The sequence below is a fragment of the Ornithorhynchus anatinus genome, chromosome 2 (assembly GCF_004115215.2).
Source record: "Ornithorhynchus anatinus isolate Pmale09 chromosome 2, mOrnAna1.pri.v4, whole genome shotgun sequence".
NCBI lineage: Eukaryota > Metazoa > Chordata > Mammalia > Monotremata > Ornithorhynchidae > Ornithorhynchus > Ornithorhynchus anatinus.
In genome coordinates, this window is record NC_041729.1 from 53,854,626 (window position 1) to 53,881,334 (window position 26,709).

A 26,709-nucleotide genomic window follows, 5' to 3' on the forward strand; every position below is an offset into this window, starting at 1 on the left:
TATTTATTGAGCACTTACTATGTGCAGAGCACTGCATTAACTTCTTGGTAGAGTACAATATAACACCGTGTCAAGCACTGAGATAAATTCAAGAACCGACATGATCCCTGCCCTACATAGGGCTTTTTTGCAGTGTAAAAGGGAGGGAGAAAAAATACTGGATCCACATTTTCTAATTGAGGCATAGGGAAGTTACGTGATTTGCTCAAGGTCCCATAGCAGGCAAGTGGCAAAGCCAGGATCAGCACCCAGGTCCTCCGACTCTTAGGTCCATGCTCTATCCAACAGACCACCCTGCGTCGACTTCTATGTTGGTGCTCCCACATCGCCTCAAGCTAAATTCGAACTCTCCTTACTTCACTAATGTCTTCTTTCACTTAATTTTTCTATCACATTTGACAACTCCATCATCTTATTGTCTCAGAAGCCCACAGTAATAATAATGTTGGTATTTGTTAAGCGCTTACTATGTGCAGAGCACTGTTCTAGGCACTAGGGTAGATACAGGGTAATCAGGTTGTCCCACATGAGGCTCATAGCCTTAATCCCCATTTTACGGATGAGGTAACTGAGGCCCAGAGAAGTTAAGTGACTTGCCCAAGGTCACACAGCTGACAAGTGGGGGATCTGGATTCGAACCCATGACCTCTGACTCCCAAGCCCATGCTCTTTCCACTGAGCCACGCTGCTTCTCTATTGGCATTATCCTTGACTTCTCCTCCTACAAGTACCATATACAAATTGTTACTGAATTGTTTTTCTTCCACGAGAGTTCCAGAATCTGCCCTCCCTCCATTATAGGATGACTCCTGAGACAGTCTTCCTACTGATCTGTTTCTAGTCTCTCCCTAATAATAACTGTGTCATTTATTATTATTAAGCTCTTACTATGTGCCAGGCACTGTACTAGGCACTGGGGTGGATACAAACAATTCAGGTTGGACACAGTCCCTGCCTCACATGGGCCTCACAGTCTTAGTCTCCATTTGATAATTGCTGTAGCTGAGTCACAGAGAAGTTCAGTGACTTGCCCAAGGTCAAACAGCAGACAAGTGGCAGAGCTGGGATTAGAACCCAGGTCCTCTTACTCTCAGGCCCATGAGCTATCCACTTGACCAAGCTTCTCTCTCTCCAATCCATTCTTCTTTCTGCTGTCTGGATCATTTCCCCTAAATATTCCACAGATATCTCTCCACTCCTCAAATACTTCCAATGGTCGACCATTCCTCTCCGCCTCCTACGTATCCACTCTCTTAGCCCCCTACATCCCAGCTCGCACTCTTTCTTCCCCTCAAGCTAACCTACTCTCACGTGACCGACAGGGGAGATGAAGTGGGAGAGCCGGAATAGGTCTGTAAGCAGCTGTAATGGAAAAGTGTTCCATTCACCATGTGTGGATAATTGCTAATCTTTACAGGGAAAAACGTGGAACTCATTCTCAAAAGCATTTCAAATCTTAAGTTTGAATCACTGTTATGAACGTCAAGTGACAGGAACATAATGCAATTAGAACAGCTGGTTATTATCTACTATTATTGAATAATATGTTTCGTAATAGCTCATCTCCTCCTTTACCATGACATTCGTTTTACTAAAAATAAACATAAATACTGGGGAGAGAATGACTGAAAGCTGAGTTTGAATGAGGAGGAACAACAAAAGTATAAAGAAGTGAGCGGCTAAATTAAGTTGCAGAATGCGGATTGGTGGCTTATTTTAAGCACGCACAACTGAATCGAGGCTGCAGAAGGCTGCATAAATAGAAGTCAGTGTCAGTCATAATCACCACCAGTTTAAAATAAAAGCTGCCACATGATTGATTTGCCTAATATTGCCAAATGCTCATTAACCCCAGAAACCCGAGTCATCCCAGGATTTTAATGAATTGTTCTATTTTTCATATGAAAGATGATCCATTCCCCTAAGCCAAAACTGTTTCCCAGAAAAAGGAAAGTAGGAGGGGATCCAAAAGGGTCTCTGGAGGTAAGTATCAACCACTCCATGATGTCCAATCTTCCGGTAGCCCTTTTCTCAACTGAGTCTCTGATAAATTCGCACTCCAGAAGATGCAGTCTGAGAGGGATAAGGAGCCGTGAGATCATTATACTGCACAATGCAGCTCTTTAGGTGGAGCTTATATAATGCCATCATCCTGTAGACCTGGGAGGGAAGCACAGTTGTGGAAGGAATGAAGAGAGGAGGCTGTCATTCTTCGTTATCAGAAGGGCTCTCGGTGGGAAGAAACCTCTTCTGACATTGCCACAGGCAAACTGCAGCCGTGGATTGGCGTCAGTGCCATTAAACTCCCTGCTGATGATTTCAGAGCAAGGCAGAACTGGGGAAGCAGCATGGCCTAGTGGAAAGCGCAGAGGCCTGGGAGTTGGAGGACCTGGGTTCTAATCCGAGCTCTGCCTCTTCTCTGCTCTGTGACCTGGAGCAAGCCAGGGAAGCAGCAGGGCGTAGTGGATAGAGCACTGGCCAGGGAGTCAGAAAGTCGTGGGTTCTAATCCCGGCTCTGCCGCCTGTCTTCTGGGTGACCTTGGAAAAGTCACTTTACTTCTCTATGCCTCAATTACCTCATCTGTATAAAATGGGGATTGAGTATAAACCCAATGTGGGACGGATAATGTGTCTGACCTGATTAACTTGTATTCCCCAGTGCATAGAACAGTGCTTGGCGCGAGTATCGTAATTATTATCATTATTATTATTAAGCCACTTCTCTGGGCCTCAGTTACCTCATCTGTAAAATGGGGACTAGGACTTTGTGCCCTGTGTGGGACTTGGATTGTGTCCAACCTGATTAGCTTGTATCTGCCCCAGTGCTTAGTACAGTGCCCAGCACATAGGAAGTACTTCACAAATACCATAAACAAGTTGAAATGGTGAGGTTTCTGTTTCCCACGGAGGGTGGAGATCTAAAAGAACAATGGGAGTGGAGACAGAGTAGTTGCATCTTAGGCTCAAAAAGACCTCAATCAAGGGAGCAGGCAGGCCAGGTTTATTTGGAGAGAGAACATAATCGGCTCCTGCTGGATCGACCATTCATGTTTATTGAGCACTTACTTTGTGCAGAGCACTGTACTAGGCCTGGGGGAGTACAGTTATAACAGATTTGGTTGACATGTCCCCTGTCCATCCACAAGGAGCTTACATTCCAGAGAGGGAGACATCAAAATCAATTATGGTCAAGAACATGAGTGCTTTGGGGCTGAAGGTGGGAGTAGATAAAGGGTACAAATCCAAGTGCAAGAGTGGTAAATTTATGCTCACAAAACTTCATTTATCCCAACAGATAGAGGGTTAGCCTGATGGGGAGAGAACCCCAGAAATGAAAGGAACCTTAGGTGGTCATCTCAGACAGCCCCCTGGCCCCATGAAGGGCGGGACTTACATCTCCTTTGCCATTTCATAAGGATCCCACAGAAAGGAGATCCCCAATTTTTCCTTCCTCTGCTGCCCCAAAGTGCGACTGGATTTTCATCACCCATTAATGGGTTCGCACCAAAGATTTCAATAATAAAAATGCCATCTAGGAGAAAGTAGTGTTTCTCTTCCTCTCTGCCCTGGGTTCACTCGCACATCTCTGATACATGCACTCAAGCAAATCGAGAAACAGAAAGGATGATTGTATGGGTGTGGAGAATTGTAATTGCTTTCCCCTTCAGACTCTCATAGTTTCGCAGTGTGGTGTTTTTTTCTGCTTTCAAGGTCTTAAATCGGAACAGCAAAATAGCTGAAAAGTAATATAAATAGCTCCAGAATACACCAATTTACACTCTGAAGGACTGCTTTTACATATTTTCCCCTAGAGTGACTCAGAAATTTTCATAACCAAAAGCTCCTGTGAAATTTTAGGAATCCACTCATGTCAGGTGAGTCTGACATCCTCCTCTGCAATCAAAGGGGAGCTTTCATAAATCAGTAAATTATGAAGTCTTCTTTGATGGAAGGGAAAACAAATGCCTATTAGCTTTCATCCTGGCTGACACTTAATTCAAAAGAGAAATATTCTCATGGGATTATTATTGTTTATTGAAAGGTAAAACATTTTCCTTCCCTCTATAATAATAATGATGATGGTAATTGCTAAGCACTTACTATATGTCCAGCACTGTTCTAAGCACTGGGATCGAGTCAGGCTAGTTGGGTTGGACACACAATCCCTGTCACATATGGGTTACAGTCTTAATCCCCATTTTACAGATGAGGAAACTGAGGAAAAGGAAAGTGCCTTGCTCAACATCACCCAGCAGACAAATGTCATTGCTGGGATTAGAAGACAACTCCTCTTCCTCCCGGCTCCGTGCTCTTTCCACTAGGCCACGCTGCTTCTCTAACAGTGGCTGCTGTCTCCCAGGAGTTTATGACATCGAACTGGCTTTATTGCATCTTTAAAAGCATTTTTCCTGCTGTCTTGTATATGCCACTTTTTCTGTTCACTGTGTGTCAATCAATTGTATTTATTCACTGCTTACTGTGTGCAGAGCTCTTTCCTAAGTGCTTGAGAGAGTACAATTTAACAGAGTTGCTAGACACATTCCCTGTCCCCAGTGAGCTTACACTTTAGAGGGGGACACCGATGTTAATATAAATAAATAAATTATGGCTATGTACATAAGTGCTCTGGGGCTCAGGGGGAGGTGAATAAAGGGTGCTAATCCAAATGCCAGGGCAGCTGATGGATATTCTGCTATCATCAAATTTTTCTCATTTCTGGCACCAACAGCTCTGAACAGCACTCTCAACACTGGTCAGAGATTTTGTTGTTGCTGTTCTTGCGCTGAAATTTGATGTAGAGAACCGCTCATATGTGACATTAATGAAAACGTATATCCCACAAAGTCAGCTGTGCTCTCAGTGATAAATTCAGGTCATCAGACTTGTAGAGGTTTGGACGTCACTGCAGTTTTAATCCTGAATTTCGTATGTCTTGTGGCCACAAAACTCCATCCATCTCGCAAAAGTCACGCTGGTCATTTTTACTCTGTTTTATCCTTTTTTTGATGGTATTCTTATTATGTGCCAGGCACTGTACTAAGCTTTAGGAGTAATACAAGTCAGTCAGGTTGGACACAATCTATGTGCTGCGTGGGGCTCACAGCCTTAATTCCCATTTGACAGATGAGGTAGTTGAGGCACAGAGAAGTGACTTGTTCAAGATCACACAGCAAACAAATAGATTAGAACCCAAGTCCTTCTGACTCCCAGGCCCGGGCTCGCTTCACTAGGCCACTCTGCTTCCCTGTCTAGCCACAGGTTGCTGAAGCAGCGTGAGGTTGCTGAGAAGCAGCGTGGCTCAGTGGAAAGGGCATGGGCTTTGGAGTCAGAGGTCATGAGTTCGAATCCCAGCTCTGCCACTTGTCAGCTGTGTGACTGTAGGCAAGTCACTTAACTTCTCTGGGCCTCAGTTACCTCATCTGTAAAATGGGGATTAAGACTGTGAGCCCCATGTGGGACAACCTGATTCCCCTGTGTCTCCCCCAGCGCTTAGAACAGTGCTCTGCACATAGTAAGCGCTTAACAAATACCAACATTATTATTATTATTATTGAAGCATTCTGTCCTTTGAGCTTGAAGAAGTTATCACTGATGGTGAAATAGAATAGTTGTACCAACTTAGTTTCAGAATATGGTGACAGGTTTTGGTTTCATGTTGTTGGTAAAAATCTTTTTCTGTGTGTATAGGATTTTCCAGAGGTCAGTTGGTCTACTGCTTCAGGTTCCTTCAAGCTTATTTCTTCATAACTTGAATGATGTCAGTCCAGAAGGATTCTGGTTAGAACACTGCACCATCAGTGGAAAACAGAGAGCTATGCCGATAGCTTTAACATTCTCATTGTGGACAGGGAATGTGTCTACCAACTCTGCTGCATTGTTCCCATTCCAAGCATTTAGAACAGTGCTCTGCACACACAGCAAGTGATTAATAAATACCATTGATTGATTCAAGCCTGACAACGGTCTTCTTGAAGATTGTGATTCCGGAGGGATCTTTGAAATCTAGTGACATTTCAACAGAATTACACATTTTGGAGATTAGCGTATGCAGATAGGTATCTGAGATTTGGGGACACTCTTTCCTGGAGATTTCTAGTAGGTTGCCTGTAGAATCAGGTGCTTTAATCCTCCTCTAAATGTAGTGTTGCTGTGGGCAGGGAGTGAGACTACTCACTTTATTATATTGTTCTCTCCTAAGCACTTAATATAGTGTTATGCACTCGGTATCAGTAAAGTGCTCAGTAAATATGATTGGTTAAAAATAACAATAGTTGGTTAATTATTATACCTTTCATGGTTTTGACTTTGATAGGGACTCCCTCAAAAGTTGCACATAAAATCTTTAAATTCACTTTTAGAATTTTTCTCTGTGCTTCTGAAAACCTCAAGTGGAGTGATGGGAAGGTTTTCAGAAAGACCATTGTGGAGTCTGTCATCTCTGGAAGATTCCTTCATTGTACATGAAGATAGTGAATTAATATCAACCTTCTCCTATCTCCCTCCTATGACAGTAACATATTGCTTTGTTAGCAATAAATAGAAGTCCTGGATTCCTAGAATGGATTTCTGGATTTCCGGCTGAAGTTTTGGATTTCTTCAGCCTTGGTGTTCTGACAATTGGCTTGCATGTCCCTTGAGCTCATCTTACAAAATAATATTCATGAAGTGCTTTCTATGTGGCTGGCACCTTACTAAGTACTAGGATAGATTTATGATAAACAGGTTAGACCTAGCCTATATCCCATGTGGGGCACACAGTCTAAATCCCATTTTACAGGTGAGGTAACTGAGGCACGAAGAAGATTAGTGCATCGCCTGAGGTCACACAGCAGACAAGTGGCAGAGCAAGAATTAGAACCTAGGTCCTCTGACTCTCAGGCCCAGGTTCCTTCACTCAGAAGCCACACTAGGAGTCTGGGACAGAGCTAAAAATACAACCCAGGAATCCAGCTCTCTAGCCATTTCAGTCAGAATCTTAGAACCTCTGCTACCCCTGGAAGTGCTGGACTTGAAATCCTCTAGATGCTTCTCATGTGAGTCAGAAGGTCGGAGCCATTCTTTACCCATCAGATGTGGAAGACAAAACAAGGAGCGAGAAGAAATAAGGTCATTTTCTTCTCACAATTCTCTTCGTGCCTGATGAGAAAGACCAATTTCAGCTGTGCCTTGGCTATGTGTGGGAGACTCCTGATCATGGAATCCACAGACCATCACTCTCCCCATCTTCAAAGCCCTACTAAAATAATATCTCCTTCCCTGATTAACCTCTCATGTCCTGACTCTATCTGGCCTCCCTTCCGTGTCGCCCATGCACTTGGTCTGTACCCTCAAGAACTTCGATACTCACCCCAACACCACACCGCTTATGGACATACCCTTCTACTCTGTCGCTTCTCCCATCTGTCCTGTCTTATGCTGTCGAATCGTCTCCAAACCCTAGCGACTCCGTGGACACATCTCTCCTAGAATGCCCCACCTCCATCTGCAATCGTTCTGGTAGTGTCTCCATAGAGTTTTCTTTGTAAAAATATGGAAGTGGCTTACCATTGCCTTCTTCCGCGCAGTCAACTCGAGTCTCCGCTCTTGACTCTCTCCCATGCCACTGCTGCCCAGCACGGGTGAGTTTTGACTTGTAGCAGATTTCCTTCCACTCTCTGGCCACTGCTCAAGCTAGGAATGTAATGGGAATACCTCTGCTTGACTCTCCTTCCCGTAGCCAAGGCTGGTAGACTACAGGAAACTCTCCACTTGCGATGCTGAGAGGGACTCTCCTAGCTGTAATTTAATTTCATGTAAGCTCATTGTGGGCAGATAATATGTCTACTAACTCTGTTCTGTCGTACTCTCCCAGACACTCAATACAATATTTTGCACACATATGATTGAATAAATTCAATTGATTGAATGTCTGACTCCGCCTCTAGACTGTAAGGTCCCTGTGGGAAGGGAAGGTATCTACCAACCTTGTCGTACTGCTCTCTCCCAGGTGCTTAGCACACAGCAAGCATTAAAGAGAAGCTGGGAGGGGTCAAAGCATTGATTTTTCTGCTCTTCTGCAAGTTGTGTTTTGATTTTTGAGATGATAATATTGGAATTTGTTCAGCACTTACTATGTGGCAGACACTGTTTTAAGTGCTACGGTAGTTAGAAGGCAATCATGTTGGACACAGTCCCTGTCCTACACAGGGCTCCCAGTCTCAATCCCCATTTTACATCTGAAGAAACTGAGGCCCAGAGAAATGAAGTGACTTGCCCAAAGTCACACAACATACAAGTGGTGGAGTTGGGATTAGAACCCAGGTCCTTCTGACTCCCAGGCCCGCAACCTATCCACTAGGCCATGGAGATCATTTTCATCAAGCCAGTCTTAGTGTTGTCATCTTGCCAAACTCACATTTTCAATGGTTGCCTTGTAATCAATCAGTGGTATTTATTGAGTGCATACTGTGGGTTGACCTCTGTACTGAATGTTCTGGAGAATGCAATAGAGTTGGTAGACATGTTTCCTGTCCTCAGTGAGCTTAGAGAGTAGAGGAATTTACTGTCTGATAATAATAATGATGGTATTTGTTAAGCGCTTACTATGTGCAAAGCACTGTTCTAACCACTGTGGGGGGAACACAAAGTGATCAGGTTGTTCCACAAGGGCTCACAGGCTTAATCCCCATTTTTACAGATGAGGGAACTGAGGCACATACAGGTTCAGTGACTTGCCCACAGTCACACAGCTGACAAGCGGCAGAGCAGGGATTAGAACCCATGACCTCTGACTCCCAAGCCCATGCTCTTTCCACTGAGCCACGCTGCTTCTCTAATGGTGGTATTTGTTAAGCACTTACTATGTGCAAAGCACTGTCTTAATCGCTGGGGGGTTACAAGGTGATCAGGTTATCCCACCTGGGGCTCACAGTTTTAATCCCCATTTTTACAGATGAGGTCACTGAGGCAGAGAGAAGTGAAGTGACTTGCCCAAAGTCACAGAGCTGGCAAGCGGCGGAGCAGGGATTAGAACCCATGACCTCTGACTCCCCAGCCCGGGCTCTTTCCACTGAGCCATGCTGCTGAGAAATTTGTAGACAGTCACTTGGAGAAGCACCCCTTTGTCTTTCAGATGGTTGCAAAGGAGGCTTTCTTTTTCCATTGAGGCTACTACAGTTTTGTCACAGAACATCATTCCCTAATGGAAAAAGCAAAGGAGGCAGAGAATCTGTGTTCTAATCTAATGCCTGCTGTATGACCTTGATAAAGGCACTGAACTTTTCTCTGCCTCAGTTTCCTCATCTGTAAAATGGAGGTTAAATACCCATTTTCCCTCACCCTTAGACTGTGGGCCCCAAGTAGGACAATGAATATGTCTGACCTCCTTATCTTGTATTTACCCCAGTGCTTAGTGCAGTACGTGGGGCATATTAAGTGTTTAACCAATACCATAAATAAAAAAGCTGCTTGATGGTCTCTTCATTATTCCTGAGCTTAACAATTTTGTTAACCATGAGTTTGATATAAATCTTGTTGCCTCCTTGTCACAAAACTCTGGCAATCTCCCCAAAACTATGCTGCTCATTTTTATTCTGCTTTATACTTCTTTGTCTATCCTTGCATTATCGAAGCAATCTGTCCTTTGTACTTGAAGAAGTTACCCCAAGAATGATGCTTTTTAAGAAAAAACATTGTAAGAAGCATCTGCTGCCATTGAGATAATGTCTAGCCCAAGATACAAAACACTTTGATATTCACCCCTTCCCCATAACACTTATCCTTTCTCTAGGCAGTGTTGCCTAATAGAAAGGCCACAGGCCTGAGAGTCAGAGGATCTGGGTTCTAATACTGCACTTGCCTGCTGTGGGACCTTGGGCAAGTCACTTAACTTCTCTGGGCCTCAGTTTCCTTATTTGTAAAATGGTGGTTCAGTGACTGTTCTCTGTCCTACTTAGATTGTGAGTCCCATATGGGATGGGGACTGTATCTGGCTTGATTGACTTGTATCTATCCCAGCATTTAGAACAGTGCTCTATACGTAGTAATTTCTTAACAAATAACTAAAAACATTGCAATCATTACTATGAAGAAGACGAGGAAGAAGAATCTTCAATTTCCCCTGCCTGTAATTTATTTTAATGTCGGTCTCCCCCTGTAGACTCTATCTTCCTCATAGACAAGAATCACATCTACCAATTCTGCTCTTTCCCAAGCACCTACTACAGTGCTCTGCACACAGAAAACACTCAATAAATCCTATTGATTAACACAATACCATGCAGATCAAGGTGATCTATATAATCACTTGATGGGAATATCTTATGAGATGCCATTCTTTAGACTTTGGATGCTTCTGTGATATCTTTCTCTTTTTTCTTTCTCTACTCTATCGATTGTAACCTCTATGAGAGAAGGGATCTATCTCATGTCTATTTGTTCTATTGTACTCTCCCGAGCGTGTAATACAGTGGTCTGCCCAGAGTAAGTGCTCAATAAATTCTATTGATTGATTAATTCGGGTGGGAGGTGAAAAATAGTATCACCGATTATGAAATGCTTTTTTAATTGTTAAGAAGAGTAGTTATATCCTTGGTCTTCCTCTTGCTCCCACTATTCATACTCTCCTATGTCTGTCCCCCACTTAGATAAGCTCCTTATGGACAGGGATTATAGTGCCTTGCTTCTGATGATAATAATGATATTTGTGATATTTGTTAAGCGCTTACTATATGCCAAGCACTGTTCTAATTACTGGGGTAGATACAAGGTAGCCAAGTTGACCACAGTCCCTGTCCCACATGAGGTTCAAGGTCTTGATCCCCATTTTATATATGAATTAATTGAGACACAGGGAAGTTAAATGACTTTTCCAAGGTCACACAGCAGACATGTAGCAGAACCAATATTAGAACCCACATCCTCTGACTCCCAATCCCAGGCTCTTTCCACTAGACCACGCTGATTCTCTTAGGCCACACAGCTTTGTATTCTTCTGTTGATTTCTCCCATCAGGTAACTCCTCTGCACTTAGTAGAACCTCAAAAAATGTAAATTGCTATTGACGTATGGTGTATTTACTGAGCAGAAATAAATCATTTCTATCTAGTTTTCCAATCCCATACTGTCCCATGACTTTTTCTACATTTTGGCATTGTGCGATTATCAGCTCATCAGAGTTCATTTTCACGATAAAGATTCTTTCCATTTCCATGAGAGATTGAAAAGTAATTCCCTGTGTTTTAAAGGAGCATGGGATAAATTGAATGACAGATTAAATAACTCCATTTGAATTTGAAAGGAAGAAAGAATGGCATTTTTCTTATAAAACTCTATAGAAGCTCTGAGATGTTCCATCCTCTATCAAGCTTCAAATCTCACTGCAAGGTTTTTTTTCTATCCTCAAGTGGAAGTCAGTTTACTGTCATTTAAACAGTCCAAAACAATTTTCAATTAAAACTTTAATTTTTTTTAATGGAATTAACATAAAATGACATTAAATTATCTGGTCACTTCATATTTATATAAAATAAAGCTGATCATATAAATAGATATTTACATGTATTTTCAGGGTATACCATGTATGAATTTTTCCTTATTGACCACACGTCTCCTCAGTTTCAAAGGTGGGGAGTGGAGCCGGTAGCCGTGACCTAAGCCTTAAGGGCCTCGTTCACACTGAGAAGCAGTGTGGTCTAATGGATAGAGCATGGCCTGGGAGACAAAAGGACCTGAGTTCTACTCCCGGCTCCACCATTTGTCTGCTGTGTGACAAATGTCATAAAGAATAAAAAAAAAGGAGCAGGGACTGAATGAATGCATTCCTCAGATGGGGCAGATAAACTGAGTGGCAAAGATTCTACTTCAGATTTTTGCTTCCCCATCTTGAGCCTCCAATGGAAAATTCAAGCTCAGCTCCTGAACCCTCAAATCCTAGACCGGAAAGAACCTGGGAGAAGTCTGGTCCTGCCTCCGGGCTGGTGAATCACTAATACATCCCAGCATTCTTTTTTTTTTCTTGGTATTTGTTTAAACGCTTACACCGTACTAAGTGCTGAGATAGATACAAGTCAATTAGGCGGATACAGTCCCTGACCCCCACAGAGCTCATCGTCTTAAGCCCCATTTTATAGATGAGGTAACTGAGGCACAGAGAAGTTAAGTGACTTGACCAAGGTCACCCAGCAGACAAGTGGTCAGAATTAGGACACAGGTCCTTCTGACTCCCAGGCTCGTGCCGTATTCACTGGCCCATGCTGCTTTTCTTCACTCTTCCCTTAAACCCTCCAGGAATGAAGACTCTAGCATTTTCTACATGTCTTCTCCGGTTTTCGGCTGTTTCGTTCCTTCTGAGCCTCCTCATTAATTGTGCCTTCCCGAGCTCCTCTAAAGCCAGCCACCTTCTCCTTTCGGTCTGCACCCACTCACCTCCAGGATGAACAGTGCCCAAATGAACAGCAGGGATCATCTGTTTGCCATCATGGTCGTTGGTGCCTTCCCTTTCCAAAGTGCCTAGTGCCACGGCCAATGAATCCTCTTCCTCCTCCTCCTCCCACTCTTCTCCATCTGTGCATGTCACTCCCCTCCTCAAAAATCTCCAGTGGTTGCAAATCAACCTTTGTATCAAGCAAAAACTCCTTACTATTGACTTCAAAGCTGTCCATCACCTTCCCCCCTCTTACCTCAGCTCCTTCCTCTCCTTCTACAGCCCAGCCCGCACACTCCGCCCCTCGGCTGCTCACCTTCTCACTGTTTCCTCGTTCTCGCCTGTCCCGCCATCGACTCCTGGCCAACATCCTACCTCTGGCCTGGAATGCCCTCCCTTCTCACATCCGCCAAACTAGCTCACTTCCCCCCTTCAAAGCCGACCGAAAGCTCACCTCGGCCAGGAGGCCTTCCCAGACTGAGCCCCCTTTCCTCTGCTCCTCCTCCCCCCCCATTGCCCCACTCCCTCCCTCTGCTCTACCCCACCCCGCCCCTCGGCACTTGTGAATATATGTACATATTTATTATTCTGTTTATTTTACTAATGATGTGTATGTGTCTATAATTCTGTTTATATTGATGCTATTGATGTATGTTTAATTGTTTTGTTGTCTGTCTCCCCTCTTCTAGACTCTAGGCCCATTGTTGGGTAGGGATTGTCTCTATTTGTTGCCAAATTGTACTTTCCAAGCATTTAGTACCATGCTCTGCACACAGTAAGCGCTCAATAAATACGACGGAATGAATGAATGAGATTTAAAACAAAAAACTTAGTTCTTGCACAGCCTCTAGTAACTGCTTCTCGGAATCCCTGTTCCTCCCACTCCTTAATCATAATGATGAAGAGCAAGACAAATTGATCATGATATTAAGTTCATTTATCAATCATCATCCCTGATTAATCTCTCATCTCCCCCTCAAAACTGCTACCTCAGCATTTCCATGTTATGAATGAATGAGTCACTACCCCCTAAACTTTTCTGTACAAGTCCTTAAAATCTGTTGCCTTCCACTACATGCAGTTTATTTAGAGAAGCAGCCTGGCTCAGTGGAAAGAGCTTGGGTTTGGGAGTCAGCGATCATGGGTTCGAATCCCTGATCTGCCACTTAGCTGTGTGACTGTGGGCAAGTCACTTCTCTGGGCCTCAGTTACCTCATCTGTAAAATGGGGATTAACTGTGAGCCTCAAGTGGGACAACCTGATTACCCTGTATCTACCCCAGCGTTTAGAACAGTGCTTTGCACATAGTAAGCGCTTAACAAATACCAACATTATTATTTTAGTGTCTAACCCCCATCACTAGATTATAAACTACTTGAGGGGAGGAATTGTCTCTCCCAACTCTTCAATACAGTGCTCTGCAGAAAGTACTCAATGAATACTACTGATTAATTGATTTTGAGTGGTTACTCTCTGTAGAACACTATGCTAAGCACTAAGTACAATAGAATTAGTAGATATGATTTCTGCCCTCCAAGAATTTACAATCTTGTGGGGGAGACAGCCGTTTCTCAGATCTACTGACTTCGGCACAAGTGGAAATGGATTCAAATTACACCAGAAGAAGTCCAGATTAGTCAGAAGGAAGAACTCCTTTTCTGAAAGGATCTAAGGAATTAGAATACACCAAGGAACTCCTGATAGGAATCTCTTTCTGTGATAGAAGGGAAGCTCCTTTACTTGGGAATCTCCCTTACTTTTCTGGGTTTGAGCTAAAATACTGGCTCAGGTGAAGGCAAGAAGCTGAATGATCGAGCACTTTAGTACAGTGCCTGGCATATAGTAAGTACTGAACAAATACCGTAACTATTATCAATTAGTAAGATCCATTCTGACGTGTATCGAGAGTCAGTCGGAATGACTTCTCGAGAACAGTGCCAGCCCAGAGTTTTGTCATCTTATAACAGTTTTCTATTTTCATGGTATGGGGGAAGAAACCTTTAAGCAAATATCTTCCTCCTAGCAGGACACAGAACTGCAGCTGAGGGTGGAGAGTAATAATAATAATAATAATGTTGGTATTTGTCAAGTGCTTACGCTTACTAGGTACAGAGCACTGTTCTAAGCGCTGGGGTAGATAGAGAGTAATCAGGTTGTCCCACGTGAGGCTCACAGTTAATCCCCATTTTACAGATGAGGTAACTGAGGCACAGAGAAGTTAAGTGACTTGCCCACAGTCACACAGCTGACAAGTGGCAGAGCTGGGAATCGAACCCATGACCTCTGACTCATTCATTCAATTCATTCATTCAATAGTATTTATTGAGCGCTTACTATGTGCAGAGCACTGTACTAACCGCTTGGGATGAACAAGTCGGCAACAGATAGAGACAGTCCCTGCCGTTCGACGGGCTTACGGTCTAATCGGGGGAGACGGACAGACGAGAACGATGGCAATAAATAGAGTCGAGGGGAAGAACATCTCGTAAAAACAATGGCGACTAAATAGAATCGAGGCGATGTACAATTCATTAACAAAATAAATAGGGTAACGGAAATATATACAGTCGAGCGGACGAGTACAGTGCTGTGGGGAGGGGAAGGAAGAGGGGGAGGAGCAGAGGGAAAAGGGGAAAAAGAGGGTTTAGCTGCGGAGAGGTAAAGGGGGGGTGGCAGAGGGAGTAGAGGGAGAAGAGGAGCTCAACCTGGGAAGGCCTCTTGGAGGAGGTGAGTTTTAAGTAGGGTTTTGAAGAGGGGAAGAGAATCAGTTTGGCGGAGGTGAGGAGGGAGGGCGTTCCGGGACCGCGGGAGGACGCGGCCCGGGGGTCGACGGCGGGATGGGCGAGACCGAGGGACGGTGAGGAGGTGGGCGGCGGAGGAGCGGAGCGTGCGGGGTGGGCGGTAGAAAGAGAGAAGGGAGGAGAGGTAGGAAGGGGCGAGGTGATGGAGAGCCTCGAAGCCTAGAGTGAGGAGTTTTTGTTTGGAGCGGAGGTCGATAGGCAACCACTGGAGTTGTTTAAGAAGGGGAGTGACATGCCCAGATTGTTTCTGCGGGAAGATATGCCGGGCAGCGGAGTGAAGAATAGACTGGAGCGGGGCGAGAGAGGAGGACTCCAAAGCCCAGGCTCTTTCCACTGAGCCACGCTGCTTCCCCAGCCCGAAGTTGCGGCTGGGACAAGGGAGACTGGGAATCCAGGAGCAGGGTGTGTGGTTGTAAATCATCCTATCTCTCCCATTAGATTATGAGCTTCCTCGGGGGAGGGATTATGCATTTTTTTCCCTTGTCCTTTCTGGAACTCTTAGTAGAGTGCCTCACACTAAGTAGGTGTAATAATAATAATGATGATGTTGGTATTTGTTAAGCGCTTACTACGTGCTGAGCGCTGTTCTAAGCGCTGGGGTAGATACAAGGGAATGAGGTTGTCCCACCTGAAGCTCACAATCTTCATCCCCATTTTACAGATGAGGGAACTGAGGCACAGAGAAGTGAAGTGACTTGCCCACAGTCACACAGCTGACAAGGGGCAGAGTCGAGATAATGAATGCTACTGATTGATTGAAGACCCTGAGGTCGTTGTGGGCGGGGAGCGTGTCTACCGACTCTGTTACATTGCACTCTCCCAAGCGCTTAATACAGTGCTCTGCACTCAGGGCTCAATAAATGTGATTGATTCAGTTATTCAGCTTTAGCACAAACCAGAATCCATTTTCCTTGACCTCTAGATTAAAATGTGTCTCCCTCCAGAGCTGTCCAAAGGTGGAAATCAGAGAGTTCTGGCAAAAGTTGGATTGAACAGGGCTGTGGCTTCTTCCCAAAGTAGCCTTTGGATCTTGGGGCAAGGCTGATGTGTCACACCGGCTATTCCAGGATTTCAGGTGGGAATTTCTGAGGTTTGGCTATCTTGATGCTGCCTGACACCGCCCCCCCCCCCCCCCCCCCCCAGGCCATCCTCACTTCCAGGTCCTGGGGTTGTCTCTGTTTGTGTGCATGTGTGTGTTCATTCAATTGTATTGACTGAACACTTTCTGAGTACAACGCTTTGTACTAAGTGCTTGGAAGAGTACAATAAAACACATTCCTTGTGCACTCTTAGTACTTGTGTGCACAAACAGCTTTCAAAGGAGATTTTTGGATTTCTACCCTTGGAAAGAGCACAGGGCATGGCCTAGTAGGTAGATCACAGGCCTGGGAGTCAGAAGGACCTGGGTTCTAATCCTGACTCTGCCACTTATCTGCTGGGTGACCTTGGGTAAATCACTTCACTTCTCTGTGACTCAGTTCCCTCCTCTTTAAAATGGGGATTAGGACTGTGAGCCCCATGGAGGACAGGGACTGTGTCCGACCCGATTATCTTGCTTCTACCCCAGAACTTAGAATAGTGCCTGGTTCGTAGTAAGCACTTAACAATTGTCATTATTATTACTGTTATTATTTTTCAAACATGCACACAATTCTTTACATAAGTAGTCACCCAAAAGGAGCAATGAGGAGAAGGGAGGAAAGGTTCAGCCCACTTTCTCGGGCTCTGCCCCATTAGAGTTCTGCATAAGCCCTAGATTTGATCCTCAACAAAAGCTTTGTTTTAAGAACACTGGGGAGAAATGGGGGGACTTGGAAGCAGCATGGCTCATGGAAAAAGCATAGGCTTTGGATTCTAATATTGGCTCCACCCCTTGTCTGCTGTGTGATTAATTCTCTTCTCTGGGCCTCGGTTATACCAACTATAAAAATGTTGATTACTGTTATTATTATAATGATATTTGTTAAGCGCTTTCTATGTGTCAATCACGATTCTAAGCACTGGGGTAGATATAAGTTAATCAGGTTGGAAACAGTCCCTGTCCCACTTGGGGCTCACAGTCTCAATTGCCATTTTACAGATAAAGTAACTGAGACACAGAGAAGCAAAGCGACTTGCCTGAGGTCACACAGCAGGCAATTGGCAGGGCTGGATTAGAGTCCAGGTCCCTAGTAGTAATAATAATAATGGTATTTGTTAAGCACTTACTATGTGCCAAGCACTTTTCTAAGCTCTGGGGTAGGTGCAAGGTTATCCCACATGGGGCTTACAGTCTTATCCCCAATTTACAGATGTGATAACTGAGGCACAGAGAAGTTAAATGACTTGCCTAAAATCACACAGCTGACAAGTGATGGAGGCAGAATTTGAACCCACAACCTCTGACTCCCAAGCCTGTGCTCTTTCCACTAAGCCACGTCCCGGGCCCTTGCTCTAACCACTAGGCCATGCCGCTTCTCATTAATAATAATAATGGCATTTGTTAAGTGCTTACTATGTGCAAAGCACTGTTCTAAGCATTGGGGAGGATAACAAGGTCATCAGATTGTCCCACGTGGGGCTCACAGTCTTAATCCCCATTTTACAGTTGAGGGAACTGAGGCACAGAGAAGTGAAGTGACTTGCCCAAAGTCATGCAGCTGACAAGAGACGGAGCCGGGATTTGAACCCATGACCTCTGAGTCCCCAGCCCGGGCTCTTTCCACTGAGCCATTAACATGATAAGCCCCATGTGGGGCATGGACTGTGTCCAAACCGATTAATTTGTATCTACCCCAGCACTTAGTACAGTGCCCGCTACACAGTAAGCACTTTGCAAGTACTATTAAAAGCAGTGAAAACTCCCAACAGCTTCAGCTGACACAGGAGGAAGGGCCTCAGTTCTTCTGGGCTCCTGAGGAAACTTAAGACTAAATGCATAATAATGTTGGCATTTGTTAAGCGCTTACTATGTGCCGAGCACTGTTCTAAGCGCTGGGATAGATACGAGGTCATCAGGTTGTCCCACGTGGGGCTCACAATTTTCATCCCCATTTTATAGATGAGGTCACTGAGGCCCAGAGAAGTCAAGTGACTCGCCCAAGGTCACACGGCTGACAAGTGACGGAGCCGGGATTCGAACCCACGATCTCTGACTCCCAAGCCCGGGCTCTTTCCACCGAGCCACGCTGCTTCTCATATTTGTGCATCCTGAACAAGATCAGTCCAATCCCAGAGTTCTGCGATTCAGAAAATTTTAAATCATTTTAAGATTAGGACATAATTATGTCCATCCTGTTTTTCTGAGCTGTCTGTGGCACAGTAGATGTATAAGAAACATTACCTGCCCTCACAGACACTTAAAATAGAAGAGCTGGTTCTTCTGGGAGATTGGAGCCCCCTCCAATCTGGCCTCCGTCCCCTCCACTCTACCGAGACTGCTCTCCTCTAAGGTCACCCGTGACCTCCTTCTTGCCAAATCCAATGGCTCCTACTCCATTCTGATCCTCCTTGACCTCTCTGCTGCCTTTGACACTGTCGACCATCCCCTCCTCCTCCATACCTTATCTCACCTTGGCTTCACGGACTCCGTCCTCTCCCGGTTCTCCTCTTACCTCTCTGGCCGGTCATTCTCGGTCTCCTTCGCCGGAGCCTCCTCCCCCTCCCCTCCTTTAACTGTTGGAGTTCCTCAAGGGTCAGTTCTCGGCCCTCTTCTGTTCTCCTTTTACACTCACTCCCTCGGTGAACTCATCCGCTCTCACGGCTTTGACTACCATCTCTACGCAGATGACACGCAGATCTACATCTCCGCCCCTGTCCTCTCCCCCTCCCTTCGGGCTCGCATCTCCTCCCGCCTCCGGGACGTCTCCACCTGGATGTCGGCCCGCCACCTAAAACTCAACGTGAGCGAGACTGAGCTCCTCATCTTCCCTCCCAAACCCGGTACTCTCCCAGACTTCCCTATCACCGTGGATGGCACGACCATCCTTCCCGTCTCTCGGGCCCGCGATCTCGGTGTCATCCTTGACTCGTCTCTCTCGTTCACCCCACGCGTCCTATCCATTACCGAGACCTGCCGGTTTCACCTCTACAATATCGCCAAGATCCGCCCTTTCCTCTCCACCCAGACGGCTACCTTACTGCTACGGGCTCTCGTTATATCCCGGCTAGACTACTGTGTCGGCCTTCTCTCCGACCTCCCTTCCTCCTCTCTCGCCCCGCTCCGGTCTATTCTTCACTCCGCTGCCCGGCTCATCTTCCCTCAGAAACGATCTGGGCATGTTACTCCCCTTCTTAAACAACTCCAGTGGTTGCCTATCGACCTCCGCTCCAAACAAAAACTCCTCACTCTAGGCTTCGAGGCTCTCCATCACCTCGCCCCTTCCTACCTCTCCTCCCTTCTCTCTTTCTACAGCCCACCCCGCACGCTCCGCTCCTCCGCCGCCCACCTCCTCACCGTCCCTCGGTCTCGCCCATCCCGCCGTCGACCCCCGGGCCACGTCCTCCCGCGGTCCCGGAACGCCTTCCCTCCTCACCTTCCGCCAAACTGATTCTCTTCCCCTCTTCAAAACCCTACTTAAAACTCACCTCCTCCAAGAGGCCTTCCCAGACTGAGCTCCTCTTCTCCCTCTACTCCCTCTGCCACCCCCCCTTTACCTCTCCGCAGCTAAACCCTCTTTTTCCCCTTTTCCCTCTGCTCCTCCCCCTCTCCCTTCCCCTCCCCACAGCACTGTACACATCCGCTCGACTGTATATATTTCCGTTACCCTATTTATTTTGTTAATGAATTGTACATCGCCTCGATTCTATTTAGTTGCCATTGTTTTTACGAGATGTTCTTCCCCTCGACTCTATTTATTGCCATCGCTCTCGTCTGTCCGTCTCCCCCGATTAGACCGTAAGCCCGTCAAAGGGCAGGGACTGTCTCTATCTGTTGCCGACTTGTTCATCCCAAGTGCTTAGTACAGTGCTCTGCACATAGTAAGCGCTCAATAAATACTATTGAATGAATGAATGAATGAATTCTTTATCAGTCAAAGGTATTTATTGCGAGTCTACTGAGTTTTCCATCCACCTCTGCATCAGATAGAAACTTCTTCCTCTCTTAAAGTACTCATTCAGCTTGCCCCTTCCTACCTTGCCTCACCGATCTCCTACTACAGCCCAACCCACACACTTTACCCCTCTTTTACCAACTTGCTGAGTCTGCCCAAATCTTGTCTATCCAGTGACCAATCCCTTCTGCAAATCCTCCCTCTGTCCTGGAACTCCTCCATATATATCAGACTTCCACTCTTCCTACTTCTAAAGCCTTATTAAGGTCAAATCTTCATTCATGCATTCAATAGTATTTATTGAGCGCTGACTATGTGCAGAGCACCGTACTAAGTGCTTGGAATGAACAAGTCGGCAACAGATAGAGACAGTCCCCGCTGGCTCGGTGGAAAGACTACGGGCTTTGGAGTCAGAGGTCATGGGTTCGAATGCCGGCTCGGCCACTAGTCAGCTGTGTGACTTTGGGTAAGTCACTTAACTTCTCGGTGCCTCAGTTACCTCATCTGTAAAATGGGGATTAAGACTGTGAGCCTCACGTGGGACAACCTGATTCCCCTGTGTCTACCCCAGCGCTTAGAACAGTGCTCGGCACATAGTAAGCGCTTCACAAATACCAACATTATTATCTTCGAGAGGTTTTCCCACATCGAGCCCTCTTTCCCTTACTCCTTCTCCCTTCTGTGTCTTCCGTGCACTCGGATCTGTAGGCCCTTGTTATTTACCCCACCCTCATCCGCACAGCACTTACGTACATAGATCCAATTTATGCACTTAGATTAATTTTGTCCCCTCCATCTAGACTGCAAGTTTGGTGTGGACAGGGAACTTGTCTACCAACTCTCTTGTAGTGTACTTGCCCAAGGGTTTAGTTTGGTGCTCTCTGCACACAATTAGCATTCAATAAATATCACCGATGGACTGATTGATTACAAATACGGTGCTGTGGTTGGGAAGCAGCGTGGCTCAGAGGAAAGAGCCCGGGCTTGGGAGTCAGAGGTCAGGGGTTCGAATCCCGGCTCTGCCACTTGTCAGCTGTGTGACTGTGGGCAAGTCACTTCATTTCTCTGGGCCTCAGTGACCTCATCTGGAAAATGGGGATGAAGACTGTGAGCCCCAGGTGGGACAACCTGCTTACCTTGTATCTTGTATCTCCCCCAGCGCTTAGAACAGTGCTCTGCACATGGTAAGCGCTTAACAAATACCAACATTATTACTACAGCTATAAATGCTTCCTGCATGGATAAACGTTTCACGTGGACTTTTCAATACACTGTGCCCCTTCTCATTTTGTTACCTGGTACTGGTTAAGCGTTTACTATGTGTCGGGCACGGTACTAAGCACCGGGGTAGAGTCAAGATAGGTTGGACAGAGCCCAAGCCCCCCATGAGGCTTGCAGTCTTAATCCCCATTTTACAGATGAGGTCACTGAAGCACAGAGAAGTTAAGCGATTTGCCCAAGGTCACACAGCAGACTCCCAGGCCCATGTTCTATCCACTAGAACACGCTGCTTCTAAACGTGCCCACCTGGTTGCTAGTTGCACTCTCTCCCCAGCAAGAACCTGTCAGGAAGAGACAAGAAATACAAGTCGCACTGCAAAATCATCATTACTTTAATCAATTTCTCTGCACAAGTTCTTTGTGCTGAGACTTTCTGAGACTTTGTCATTCTTGACAAGTGACTCATCGGTTCTCAAATGGCCTCTCCTGGACACTGATAATTAGATCACTTGTGATGAGTTCATTCTGGCGAATGTTACATATCTGATTCAGGCTGACTCTAATTGCTGAGGGATTTTTATATCACATTACTGGTTGGCTGTTTAAAATCATTTGTAATTTTGAATAAATATGGGTTCTTGGTTCCCGGGGACCTTCTTGTGGAGTTACTCAATCAAACCCTTAAAGTTGGTGTCATAAACTCTGAATGTCAATTTTTAAAATGGGCTTGGACATTCTGTAACAGTAAAGGAGCCTCTGACATATCTGGGTTATCGATAGCAGGGAGTTTGAGTTTTGAGGGCTTCTCTCTCATCCTCTCTTTCTCTATCTTTCTTCCTCTCTCTCTCTCTCTCTCCCTCTCTCTTCCTTTATTTCCATATTCTGACTTTACTCCTAGACAAGGACAATCCCTAGTCTGATGAGCAGAGGTAGGAGGAGCAGCTATGAAACTACGTCTCAGGGCAGTTCACTGTGGGAAGATTAATGTCAGAGTCCATAATTTGCATCTATCAATGACCTCACCTTCCTCTGAGGCAAATCTCAGCTTGAACTCCCCATGTGAGAGAGATCAAAGATTCCCTCAAAGACTCAGATTAAAATGGTGGTATTTGTTCAGCGCTTACTATGTGCAAAGCACTGTTCTAAGCGCTGGGGGAAACAAGGTGATCAGGTTGTTCCAGGTGGGGCTCACAGTTTTAATCCCCATTTTATTCATTCATTCATTCAATAGTATTTATTGAGCGCTTACTATGTGCAGAGCACTGTACTAAGCGCTTGGGATGAACAAGTCGGCAACAGATAGAGACAGTCCCTGCCGTTTGACGGGCTTACGGTCTAATCGGGGGAGACGGACGGACGAGAACGATGGCAATAAATAGAGTCGAGGGGAAGAACATCTCATAAAAACAATGGCAACTAAATAGAATTGAGACAATGTACAATTCATTAACAAAATAAATAGGGTAATGGAAATATATACAGTCAAGCGGATGAGTACGGTGCTGTGGGGATGGGAAGAGAGAGGGGGAGGAGCAGAGGGAAAGGGGGAAAAAGAGGGTTTAGCTGCGGAGAGGTAAAGGGGGGGTGGCAGAGGGAGTAGAGGGAGAAGAGGAGCTCAGTCTGGGAAGGCCTCTTGGAGGAGGTGAGTTTTAAATACTGTTTTGAAGAGGGGAAGAGAATCAGTTTGGCGGAGGTGAGGAGGGAGGGCGTTCCGGGACCGCGGGAGGACGTGGCCCGGGGGTCGACGGCGGGATGGGCGAGACCGAGGGACGGTGAGGAGGTGGGCGGCGGAGGAGCGGAGCGTGCGGGGTGGGCGGTAGAAAGAGAGAAGGAAGGAGAGGTAGGAAGGGGCGAGGTGATGGAGAGCCTCGAAGCCTAGAGTGAGGAGTTTTTGTTTGGAGCGGAGGTCGATAGGCAACCACTGGAGTTGTTTAAGAAGGGGAGTGACATGCCCAGATCGTTTCTGCGGGAAGATGAGCCGGGCGGCGGAGTGAAGAATAGACCGGAGCGGGGCGAGAGAGGAGGAAGGGAGGTCGGAGAGAAGGCCGACACAGTAGTCTAGCCGGGATATAACGAGAGCCTGTAGCAGTAAGGTAGCCGTTTGGGTGGAGAGGAAAAGGCGGATCTTGGCAATATTGTAGAGGTGAAACCGGTAGGTGAGGTAACTGAGGCACAGAGAAGTTAAGTAACTTGCTCAAAGTCACACAGCTGGCAAGGGGCGGAGCCGGGATTCGAACCCATGAACTCTGATTCCCAAGTCCGGGCTCTTTTCACTGTGCCACACTGTTTCTCAGATTAAGCCCTCCTCTCCCTTTCACCTCCACCCTGTGTTTCTATTAGCCAAACTGGACTGAATATCTACAGCAATAATAATAATCGTGGTATTTATCAAGCGCTTACTATGAGCCAAGCGCTGTTCTAAGAGCTGGGGTAGCTACAGGATAATCAGATGGTCCCACCTGGGGCTCACACTTTTAATCTCCATTTTACAGATGAGGTAACTGAGGCACAGAGAAGTTATGACTTGCCCAAGGTCACATAGCAGACAAGTGGCAGAGTCGAGATTAAGTACCTAAGGGTTAAAGGAAGTAATAATAATTGTAGCCTTTGTCAAGCACTTACTACGTGCCAGGCACTGTACTAAGCACTGGGGTCGGTACAAGTTTAAACAGATTAGATACAGTCCATATCTCACGTGGACCTCACAGTCTTAATCCTTATTTTACAGATGAGGTAACGGAGGCCCAGAGAAGTGAAGCAGCTTACCCAAGGCCACACAGTAGATAAGTGTTAGAGACAGGATTAGAACCCAGTGCTCTATCCACTACACCATGCTGAAATCAGGCAACAGGCTACTAGAAGTCAGGCAGAGAGCTTAAAGAAGCATAACTCATTCTGCCACTACATTTTCTTCCCCTTTTGCTTAGTTTCCTATATTCATTCATTCCATTTATTCATTGAATCGTTCAGTACTTACTGTGTGCAGAGTATAGTACTAAATGCTTGGGAAATAATAATAATAGTGTTGGTATTTGTTAAGCGCTTACTATGTGCAGAGCACTTTTCTAAGCGCTGGGGTAGATACAGGGTCATCAGGTTGTCCCACGTGAGGCTCCCAGTCTTCATCCCCATTTTACAGAAGAGGTAACTGAGGCACAGAGAAATGAAGTGACTTGCCCACAGTCACACAGCTGAGAAGTGGGAGAGCCGGAATTCGAACCCATGACCTCTGACTCCCAAGCCAGAGCTCTTTCCACTGAGCCACGCTGCTTCTCTGAAATGAGTCTGTGGAGGAACTCTGACAGTATCCGTTGGCAGAAGATGCTGGTATCTTCTGGTTCCGGTGAGATGTGAGCCACACGTGGGACAGGCACTATGTCTGACCTAATTATCTCGAATCTCTCTCAATGTTCAGTACAGTGCTCGGCACACAGTGAGCATTTAACAAATGCACCACCTCTTTTTAATTATGGGGAGATGGTGGTGGACAGGGAGAAGTTGGGTCTGATGCAAACTTTGTTAGTGAAAACTTTAGGGAGCCCGGGCAATCAATCAATACTATTGACTGAGCACCTCCTATGTACGGAGCACTGTTCTAAGTTCTTGGGCGAGCATGACAGCGTTAGTAATAATTGCAGTATTTGTTAGGCATTTACTATGTGCTGGGCACTGTACTAAGCTCTAGGGTAGATACAAGCAAATCAGGTTGGACACAGTCTCTGTCCCATGAAGGGCTCACAGTCTTAATCCCCATTTTACAGATGAGGTAACTGAGGTCACACAGCAGACAAATTGCGGAGGTGGGATTAGAACCCAGGTTCTTTGCTTCCCAAGCCTTTCATTCATTCATTCATTTAATCGTATTTATTGAGCGCTTACTGTATGCAGAGCACTGTACTAAGTGCTTGGAAAGTACAGTTCAGCAACAAATAGAGACAATCCCTACCCAACAATGGGCTTACAGTCTAGAAGGGGGGTTACAGACAACAAAACAAAGCAAGTAAATAAGCATCAATAGAATCAATATGAATAAATAGAATTATAGATATATACACATCATTAATATAATAAATAGGATAATAAAAATGTACCATATTTATAATATGTATAAATATGAGAAACAGCGTGGCTCAGTGGCAAGAGCACGGGCTTGGGAGTCAGAGGTCATGGGTTTGAATCCCAGATCTGCCACTTAGCTGTGTGACTGTGGGCAAGTCACTTCACTTCTCAGGGCCTCAGTTACCTCATCTGTAAAATGGGGATGAAGACTGGGTGCCTCACGTGGGACAACCCGGTTACTCTGTATCTACCCCAGCGCTTAGAACGGTGCTCTTCACATAGTAAACGCTTAACAAATACCAACATTATTATTAGCTATATACACAAGAGCTGTGGGGCAGGGATGGGGTAGAGCAGAGGGAGGGAGTCGGGGTGATAGGCAAGGGAGGAGGAGCAGAGGAAAAGGAGGGCTTAGTCTGGGAAGGCCTCCTGGAGGAAGTGAGCTTTCAGTAGGGCTTTGAAGGGGGGAAGTTTGGCAGATGTGAGGAAGGAGGGCATTCTAGGCCAGAGGTAGGACGTGGGACAGGTGAGAACGAGGTACAGTGAGAAGGTAAGCAGCGGAGGAGCGGACTGTGCGGGCTGGGATGTAGAAGGAGAGTAGGGAGGTGAGGTTGGAGGGGGCAAGGTGATGGAGAGCTTTGAAGTCAATAGTGAGGAGTTTTTGCTTGATACAAAGGTTGATATGCAACCACTGGAGATTTGTGAGGAGGGGGGTGACGCTGCTTATCGGGAGTTAGGAGACACAGCTCCGTCTCTCTGGGAGCTAACATTTTAGCGAGCCCCCAAAGCAGACTTGCAACTGACATTGACTTTTTGGACCACCTCCCTTCTCCCCACTGGCTTCCACATTCCTTTTTTATAAAGATGATTTGTTCAAATCATCAAATCATGTTCGAGAAGCAGCGTGGCTCAGTGGAAAGAGCACGGGCTTTGGAGTCAGAGGTCATGGGTTCAAATCCCGGCTCGGCCACTTGTCAGCTGAGTGACTTTGGGCAAGTCACTTAACTTCTCGGTGCCTCAGTTACCTCATCTGTAAATGGGGATTAAGACTGTGAGCCCCATGTGGGACAACCTGATTCCCCTGTGTCTACCCCAGCGCTTAGAACAGTGCTCGGCACATAGTAAGCGCTTAACAAATACCAACGTTATTATTATTATTCAAAGTCCCTGTACTTCCACCTTTGACTAGGAG